The sequence below is a fragment of the Cicer arietinum genome, chromosome 6 (assembly GCF_000331145.2).
Source record: "Cicer arietinum cultivar CDC Frontier isolate Library 1 chromosome 6, Cicar.CDCFrontier_v2.0, whole genome shotgun sequence".
NCBI lineage: Eukaryota > Viridiplantae > Streptophyta > Magnoliopsida > Fabales > Fabaceae > Cicer > Cicer arietinum.
The window spans coordinates 51,869,641-51,880,741 of NC_021165.2; positions in this window are offsets into that span (position 1 = coordinate 51,869,641).

The following is an 11,101-nucleotide window of genomic DNA, read 5'->3' on the forward strand; positions in this document are numbered from 1 at the left end:
AAGTTTTTGACAATATTCTGGAAAACCAAGAACGTTATCCACATTTTTCATTTGGATCAAGCAAGTTCAAATCATCTGTCAATGCAAAGAAAGCTCCGAAAAATTACAAATTCATTTCCAGTACATCTACAAGGAATACTCTAATACTCTAATTAATGTTTTGATGTAAACAAACAAAGGTTAATTAATACTCTAATTATGATTCTAAATGATGTGTTAAGCAATGCAAACAAAATCAGTTTAAGGAAAAAGTAAAAAAAATGAAGGAATCGAACCAAGAAAGTTTTTGACAATATTCTGGAAAACCAAGAACGTTATCCACATTTTTCATTTGGATCAAGCAAGTTCAAATCATCTGTCAATGCAAAGAAAGCTCCGAAAAATTACAAATTCATTTCCAGTACATCTACAAGGAATACTCTAATACTCTAATTAATGTTTTGATGTAAACAAACAAAGGTTAATTAATACTCTAATTATGATTCTAAATGATGTGTTAAGCAATGCAAACAAAATCAGTTTAAGGAAAAAGTAAAAAAAATGAAGGAATCGAACCAAGAAAGTTTTTGACAATATTCTGGAAAACCAAGAACGTTATCCAAATCATCTGTCAATGCAAAGAAAGCTCCGAAAAATTACAAATTCATTTCCAGTACATCTACAAGGAATATACAGCTCTCACATCAGCAAAAGAAACACTCCAAAAGATCAAAGGATAAAAGGTGTGACTCAAAGAAAAAGTGACAATGATCAGTCTCCAGAATGTTAAACATCATGTTAAACATCTTCAGCATGTTAACATTAATCTCCAGAATGTTAAACATTAATCTCCAGAATTTTAAACATCAGTCTCCAGAATGTTAATATTATTCTCCAGCATACGGACATCATTCTCCAGCATGTTAACAATCAATCTCCGACACGTGGACATTATTCTCTAGCCTGTTAGCACAAATCAAATACAATCTTGATCTAAAAACATTAAGCACATCTCTAAGATTTTTGTACACATAAATAAATGATCATAAATCACAGTCAAGAATGAGAAGCTACATATCAGCCATTATCATCACAAAAGCAAAACGTAGAATGTTGAAGTCAAGAACATTCATGTTTCAAAAAGTCTGATTTTTAGTCAAATATAACACATGACAGCTGAGAACTTTTTCAACAGTAAAATTAGCTGTCATCAACCTTCTTGAAGCCTATAAAAGGAACCCCAAGCTCAAAGAAAAATCAGAACTTCAAGTGCTAAGAAAATCTATAACTTACTTACATTCATACACTCGAAAGTGTCTCATCCATCAAAAGAATCAGTGCTATTCATATTCAAATCTCTTGTTATTATTTTACTGAATCTTTTGTAAAGAATCTAACCTCAAACAGGTGGTGGGATTACTCAAATTCTACCAAACACTTTAAATCATTATTGTGCAAACTCAAGACTTTAAGTGTTATTTATGGTTTGAGTAGTTTGTAGAAAATCCTTTTATGGTTAAAAGGTGAATTGTAAAATCTTCTCTAATGATTGATAGGTGACCTGATTGAATCCCTTTATGGGGGAAAGGAATTGTTGAAACATATCGAGGTTGATCTGAACAGATTGTGTAAACCACGAACCAAGAACGTTATTTGTTTGAACACTTAGTGGAAAATATCACAATTGTGAGGGTTAGACGTAGCTCGAGTTGGGTGAACAGAATATATCATTGTGTGATATCTCTTCTCTTATCTCTATTTACTTTTAATTCTTTTGATTATCAAGTTAAATAGATAAGCTAAATTGTTGATTTTAACTAACAAAAGACGTTCTCTATTTTCTGTTTTCACAACCAAGATCAATCTTAAGTAATTTTCTTATGTTTTTAATCAAAAATTTTAAATAGGTGAATTTACAATTCAAACTCCTTTCTTGTAAATTGACATTGCTACTTCAGAAATTGGATTTGTACGTGTTTGATTAAGTTCATGAATGACTAGAGGAAATAAAATTAGTTGAATCATGTGGATTATGAAATGTTTATGTTGTTGGTTCAAATTCATATAAACATATGTTCTACGTTTTGCTTATAACTTCTTCCCTATGATTTTTTTTTAAATATTCTTGTTTATTTAGAAATTAGACGCATTTTTCTTCAATTTGAGCACTGATTTTGTCAAATTGAGAAAACAGTAGGTGTTCTGTTTTTTTTACCTCTGTGCAATAATTTAATAAATTCTACTACATGGTTGGTTACCTTAAAATAATCAAACTTTTATTAATAAACTATATATTCTCAGATTTTCAAAGAATAATCATTTACTCAAATTTAAGATCATTTATTATCTTGATAATATTGTCAAAGTTGATGTACAAATATTGATAAATTCTACCTCAAGAGTTTTGATTATAATATTTGAAATTAGCTTAAATAACATGTTGAGTGATATTAAAAATCATGTTATGAAATTAATTGATGAATGTTATGACTTAGAAACTTAGGTAGGAGGTAATAACTTAAGGAAATTAAAGTAATGATACATCTTACTATATGATCATATAAACTAGAGCAAAAGTTGCCACCAAAACATCTATTACCTCCTATCCATTTCTATGAACCTAACGTGTGAAGTTGTTGGAATATGTAATTTTACATGTATATTTATATATTACAATTCTATAATATGTCCTATAGTTTTTTCCATCAAACTGTTTATAGTAAAAAAAATTAATATCATACATGTAACCTAGTAACATTAATCTCCAAAAAGCCCATACAACACTTATTGAGATATTAAGGAGCACATTTTGAGAGATTTATGACACGATTTTTAGAGATTCAAGGTAACAAAACATATTTCTTTTAGAAATACAAGGAAACATCTCTTAGATGAATAATGGTATCATGCTCTATCAGTTATAAAATTACGTGAACCATACGCTTACCACTCACAATATTGGTAGTGACCTTATAAAACATTATTTGAGAGATTTGAGTGCACCTTTTGAGAGTATAGACAACATCTTTTAGATGATTAATGGTGTGGTTGTCTTGTTTAGAAAAATAATTTATATTTTCGTCTCTCAAACACTTTTTTTTTTTTTTTTTTTTTTTTTTTGTTTTTTTTTTTTAATGATCTTACTTTTTTTTTTACCAGAAATTCTAGTTTTTTATATGTAATGATCATACTATATTTTGTACCAGAATATGAAAACCAAACTCTAACAATTTACAACATTGGTGGTAACCTAATACAACACCTTTTGGAATTCAAGGAAATATCTTATCATATTTTTAAAAGATTCAAGACAACACTATAATTATAACACCTTTTGGGAGATTCAATGACACCTAAGACAACATCTTATAGTATATTTTCTAAAGATTCAACACAACAACTTTCAGATGATTAATGATGTGGTTGCCTTGCTTAGAAAGACAATATATATCTTCTCTCTTAATTTTTTTCCCTTCAATTTTTGATATTGATCTTGATCTATCACTTATAAAAATTTGAGAACCAAACTCTAACCACCCTTCCGGTCATGAATCATAATTTTCCTTGCAATTTTTTTCTTATGTTAGTTTGTCGCCATCTGCATTTTGTTTTCTATTGATTTATGTTTCCTACTTTTTTTTGTTTTTTTTTTTTTTTACTGTTACTGAGGACAAAATATGGATATCTAATGAATTCTATAAAAAAAAATTCTCCTTTTGAATTATTTTCGTTTTAGGTATTGAAGGCTAAATATTACATGTATTTTTCTGTTTCTCTTTATCATAAGGTGTTGGTGGGTACTATGTCTAAGCGTTATGTATTATAGTATTATAGAATAAAAGTTAAGGATTATGTTTTCTATCATCTATTCTATGCTTTCAAATGGAGATCGTATTAGAATCAAATTGGTTTGTAACTATGACCCTTACTTGTTTTGAGGATAACAAAATCAATTTGTGGGAACAATTAAAGCACTAATGTTCTAATTAAATGTGCAATTTCCAAATCAAGTAACTTTTGTAGGATCTTATGTTGTATTCTTTGGTTGACTTAATCTTTGATACATCTTCAGATACCTCTTGCACCTCCCTCCATAAATTTCCCCTCTAAACATGCCATATCCATCATGCCTCTTGATCTTATTCTCCTCACACAATCTATTCCATCTGGCTTCCTATATCTCAACACATTCCTTACCTCCCTTAATGACAAAACTACCTCAAGTTAAAAAAGGAACGCTCAAACTTTGGATCCTAATAATGTTTTCAATCAGTGGAATAAGGTCATATCTTTTTTCACCAATTGGATCAGGGACAACAATGATGATGTACTGCAACTAGCTTCACATACTTTGCAGCTTTCAAACAAACAACTCAGATAATCTACTTATGGATCTTTCAACTTCATAAAGTCTAAAGCAATCAGTCTAGAAAGTTCCTAAAAGTCACATTAGTAGGCTCGTCAAGGGACGCCTTATCTCCTTCTACGTTGCTTCGGTAACACCATTGTAGTTTCTTGTGCTCATCCCATAAATTGAGATACACTTTCTCGATGCTCCTCTTGCAATTGTTTTAAGTTCAACAGACTTTGCCTCTAGAAGCCATTCTACAACTCCCTTTGGCCCCATGTTTGTGAAGGTGCAAACACAAGAAGAGGGTTGAATTGTGTTTGAAAAAGTTGATAATTTTTTTCTAATTTGATGAAGGCTGGTTGGTTTTTATGAATTACTTAGATAAGAAGCAATCGGGTTCAAAGACAGCAAATAATGAAATCATAAATAATTGGACACATAGATGTATCCTAGTTCCCCACTAATTGGACACATAAATAATTGGACTCTCCATTTGTTTTGTTTTGCTTGATGGGTATAAAAGTATGTTATTCTTGGAAAAAATGCAATGATATAATTTTCAGAATACTTTTTTTTAGTCAATTTTCAGGGTACTTATTCAAAACTATGAAATTCAAATTGTTTTTTTCCCAACTGCACCAATTTTACTTTGATCTGTAAATATTTAAAAGATTATTTGTGATAATTTTTGCATAACGTTTACTTCTTTCAGATGATTCTATGGAAAAGCCAACATATGTTAGGTTTCTGGTATCAAACTCTGCAGCTGGTTCTGTTATTGGAAAGGGTGGTTCAACTATCACTGATTTTCAGTCACAATCTTGAGCGCGAATCTAGTTGTCACACAATAATGAATTCTTCCCTGGAACTACTGATAGGATTATCATGGTATCTGGTGCAATCAATGAAATACTAAGAGCTGTAGAGCTCATTCTTTCGAAGTTGCTCACTGAGGTAATCACTGACCCGTGATATTGATTTATTTAGTTACTGAAATAAAAGATGTCTCCCATTGCTTGCTTTTGAGCTTAATTTTCCTTTTAATATTAGCTTCATAGCGAGGATGACAATGGCGTTGAGCCAAAAAAAAAAGTGAGACTCATTGTTCCTAATGGTTCTTGTGGTGGAATAATTGGCAAGGGAGGTGCTACCATCACGTACAAACCATTTTCTTTTGTTAAGTTCTAGGTCCTACTTGTTTGCCACATGCATTAAATTAGTATGGATCAAAGTAACTTTTGATACTTATGCTTTTTTATTTGTGTTCTGGAAATATGTTTTGACTTGAAGAGGTTGTTTCTTATATGAATGCTGGTTCTTTTCCCTATGACCTATGCTTCCCGTGCAGCTACAAATAAGTGTGTCATTGATCAATTATTTTGCAGAATAGTATAATTTTAAATTAGTTTGTTTGTAAGTTAAATTGATAATGAGTTCTATTATAGTATTATTTAGTTATTCATGAAAGAAGTTTAGCAATAAAATAAGAAAGTGTAATCTCAATTATATAAAAATGTCCTTTGTTTTCCTCAACAACAAAACAAGTCATTTATTTGTAATTTAATGCTTTTCCAATATTTGATTCGATACATAAGTTTCTTCTTGTAAGGACAATTTAATTTTATGTTTCTTATTAAGAAATGATGGTAAACACTCCTGAAAATTGTTTAAAATTTTCAAAAAAACAAGGTCAATTGCATCTGGATTAATGGAAGAACACTTATGTATCAAGGATACGATAAATTATAGAGTTTCAAGGAAAAGATGCTGTAAAGGCAGTAGTGATATGGAAATTTCAGATGATTATTGTTTTCTATAAAATTAGTTTGCAGTTTATCACAATAAATGTTAAGGAACTCATTCTAGTTTCGTTTGAAAATTTACTGAATCGTTTAGAGCAAAATAACTATTTATTGTATGTTTTAAAAGAATTAATAAAATTTAATTATATTTTATTGTATGTTTCAATGACATTAATTAATAAAAATAAATTAGAAATTTAAATTTAATTTACTGGTAATAATAGTTTAGAATTTCAATTAAGGAGATAAAATAAATTTAATTTAATAAATAATAATACGTTTTAGTGACAGACGTACCGTAGAAATAGATTAATATTTTTTTATATTTTTCTAAGTTTTAGTGACAGATAATACTGTAGGAATAGACTAATTCTTTATTTATATTTATCTAGGTTTTAGTGACAGTCAATATTGTAGGTAGAAATCAAAAACATATAGGGACAATCCTCAGAACATGTAGTGACAGCCATCAAAGTGTAGCAGAACGCCCCTTAAAGTTGACACTAGATTTGAGTGTCACTCAAAGTATTATTGACTTTTACCTACAGTTTTTAACTTTTGGTGAAATATTTTGTGTGTCACGATAGGTCAATTTTTTTGTAGTGCTTAGTCCTATATAGTTATAAATTCAAAGATTTATTATAATTTAATTTAACGGTCTTGATTATTATTATGTGAAATTGTATTTTTTGTGATTATGTGATTTATGTGTATTTAAGTGTTTTTTATTAATGTACGTATCATTTGTCGAGTTGGTGTTTACTTAAGTATTTTTATGATGTGAGACAACCTTATTTTTTAATAAAATCAGTCGAATGAAGTCTAATGTCTATTTAATTGTATTCATCGTTGAATCTTATATTTTATAATTTTTGATTATTTTATTATACTATTATGACGGTGTTTGAGATTGGTTATGATATATTTTTACATCGTGAAGTATTTAATAGTGACACCAATGATTAAAATTAGTATGTGTGCATTGTATTCAAGTTATATGATGAATAAATTAGGTTAAGTTAAATTGTGATGATTATCACTCATGTCGGTGTTTATGATGGAGTGGTTTAGCCTCATGAAAGAAGAAAATTATATCTTAAGGTTTATGATTTAGTGGAGTGTATTGTCATAATATAGGGAAGGTTAGACAAATTCAATGGTTTGAGGAAGTACAATTGAATATTTATAATATCATTTTAGTATAAACATGCCATATCCATCATGCCATAAATTTCCCCTCTAAACATGCCATATCCATCATGCCTCTTGATCTTATTCTCCTCACACAATCTATTCCATCTGGCTTCCTATACCTCAACACATTCCTTACCTCCCTTAATGACAAAACTACCTCAAGTTGAAAAAGGAACGCTCAAACTTTGGATCCTAATGATGTTTTCAATCAGTGGAATAAGGTCATATCTTTTTTCACCAATTGGATCAGGGACAACAATGATGATGGACTGCAACTAGCTTCACATACTTTGCAGCTTTCAAACAAACAACTCAGATAATCTACTTATGGATTTTTCAACTTCATAAAGTCTAAAGCAATCAGTCTAGAAAGTTCCTAAAAGTCACATCAATAGGCTCGTCAAGGGACGCCCTATCTCCTTCTACGTTGCTTCGGTAACACCATTGTAGTTTCTTGTGCTCATCCCATAAATTGAGATACACTTTCTCGATGCTCCTCTTGCAATTGTTTTAAGTTCAACAGACTTTGCCTCTAGAAGCCATTCTACAACTCCCTTTGGCCCCATGTTTGTGAAGGTGCAAACACAAGAAGAGAGTTGAATTGTGTTTGAAAAAGTTGATAATTTTTTTCTAATTTGATGAAGGCTGGTTGGTTTTTATGAATTACTTAGATAAGAAGCAATCGGGTTCAAAGGCAGCAAATAATGAAATCATAAATAATTGGACACATAGATGTATCCTAGTTCACCACTAACTTGGCTACATCCATTCCCGCATTCAGAATGCTTTACTCCATTAACTCAAATACCTTGAATTACAAAGCACTTAACCCTCCAAATTAAGTATTCAATTTATTTCTTGTTTAATTTTGAATTATATCTTCATTGTTAGCTTGGTCAACAATGATCTTATTAAAAAATAATTTTGAACAAGATGCTTTTTGATAATATGTTCTTTAGCTAGTTCTTTATTTCTGAATCCAATCAGAGCAGTTCTTCTAGATTGATTATTTTTGTATTTTGTTCATATTGAGTTTGTAAATTCTTCAAATTGATTATGTTCGTATTTTGTTCATATTGAGTTTGTAAATTCTTCAAATTGATCATGTTCGTATTTTGTTTAGATTGAGTTTGTAAATTATTCAAATTGATTATGTTCATATTTTGTTGTAGATAAATTTTGATATAATCTTCTTCAAATCTTGACCATATCTTCTTTTCAACCTGGTCAAAGATTCTTTGCAATTATAAATTTGAATCAAATCTTATTTTAGATTTTATTCAATTATAAATCTAAATCAAATCTTATTTTAGATTTTCTTCAATTATAAATTTGAATCAAATCTTATTTTAGATTTTCTTCAATTATAAATTTGAATCAAATCTTATTTTAGATTTTCTTCAATTTATAAATTTGAATCAAATCTTATTTTATATTTTCATCAATAATAAATTTAAATCAAATCTTATTTTAGATTATCTTCAAAAACATGAATCTTCTTTCATACTCGTTGAAGTAAAATACATTGCTCTCATAAAATAATTTTGTTATCATCAAAATCTAAGTATAAAATCAACTTGGTTCCAACAATTTGATCCGATTTAGTTTGTCAGAAAGGAAGATTTTGATCTGCCAAAAGTCAGGAGGATATTCAAAATACCCTTAGTTTAATTTTGAATGTATTTGTTGTATTCAAAATACTTCTTAGTTGCATGTATTTGTTGCATTTTTTTTTATTTTCTTGGTACTTTTTTCTTTTCTTTATTTTGTTTGAAGACAAAAGGCGAGAACGTATTTTTGAGAACTATTTGCAATAATTTTTTTTTCTTCTGAACTTCCGTTACTAACGCTCATTAACCTCTCTATCATAATATCTTTCATCTTATGAATTAAGCACGCATATTCTAAGAGGGAGTTTTGTTGTGATATTTTATAATGTTTTCTACTTTATTAAATTTAAAAAATGTTCACAAAAAAACAAATGTTTTTCATCATAAAAAATAGGGAGATTATTAGAACTAAGTTTGTTTGAAAAACTATTACCTTTACTTGTTTTGATGATAACAAAATCAATTTGTGGGAACAATTTAAAGCACTGACGTTCTGATTAAGTGTAGAGTTCCCAATCAAGTGAATTTTGTAGGATCTTATGTTGTATGCCACAAGCAAGTGATTGTCTTCCTCTAATATTCGCATCAAGTATTTGATCGTCTGGCGCTGATTTATAATGTATGCTATGATGAAACTCAACGCTCCGAAGAAGACAAAACTTTTGCCCATCCTCTAATGAACACCTTGAATCTATTACTTGTTTGAAGGTCTATGAGATATGGTCTGATCATCATATCCTTTGCTTCCTCTATCTCCATACCAAGATACGTTGAATCAATTACAAGGATTTGTTTTGGAAATCTTTCTATGGCAAATCAATCTCAAAATATTTGATATGAAACTTCATGATATATGTTGATTTTTTGCAATTAAGAAAATGGCCAGAAATCCTAAACGACATCTATAAAAGGACGTGTGTTCCTTATTGATAGTCAACAAGAAACATACTACTATAAGCATATACAGCCGCCTCTTCACTTTTGCTCTTAGTCATTTGTTTTACTAAAGTGCTGAGAAAAGTTTATGAGAGTACAACTTTGTAAACACTTTCTTGTGAGAGCTTATTCATAAAATTTTAAGCTATTCTATTATAAACTAACCTAGTAGTGTTGCCTTCCTCAACAACTTGATTGTACTAAGTTAGAAGGTTGAGAAGACTTGAACATAGTCAGTTTAACTAGTAGGTGTTCAGTGGAAGTGTGATTCAGTGGTGAATTAGTAGATTAAATTCTTCAAGTTGAATGGACTAGACGTAGATATTGTGTTCGTGGTGAATCAAGATAAATCGATTGTGTTTTTCTAGTATGTTTTTGTTAATCCGCTTTGTTTTTGTTTACTTTAGTTCAGACATGTTAATTTTTTTTTAAAAAAAGAAACCCAATTCAAATCATAATTTCTTGTGTTCCTAGTTCTACAGATCAGTGATGAGATTTTGTTACAAGGTTCAAATTTACTTAATGTAGTTTCAATGAAATATGTTTGTGCTTCTTGGTTCAAACTTTAACACTAAAATAAAATGTCATTGCCTCAAGATGCAATCTTTGATTTTGTGACTATGAAATAAGCATTTCAAAATTAAATTTATTTAGTTGTCATAATTTGTTTATGAATTGTGTTTATGTGGGGTTATCATGAAAAAAATCCAATTAGTTTTACTAAGCGGTGGTGAGAGTTATGAATAATAGTCATTCTCAAGTAAATTTGATTTAGATTATGAATTGAATGTACAAATTTGAATATTTTCATAATATGTAATCTTCAAACAATATGTATAACCATGAGTAGTTTTTAGCATTTATAAATTGTATCGGTTGTTGTATTATCAGGTTTAAACTTATTCACTTAGAAAAGAAACTTAGAGCATAATTAAAGAAACAATAAATTGAGATTATGTTCCATTTATTTATATGTATTTATTTATTGTGTCATGAAAAATGTAAAAGTGATGAAACATAAAAAGAGTAATTGAAAAGAGTCACAATATACAATAGATAAGGTATAGTCTATAGAATTGAATTTGTTTGAAGAATTAAATTATTTTCTTTTATGATAATTTAGTTGCTACGTCCATTTTTAGAAGTCTCTATAATATATATATATATATATATATATATATATATATATATATATATATATATATATATATATATATATATATATATAT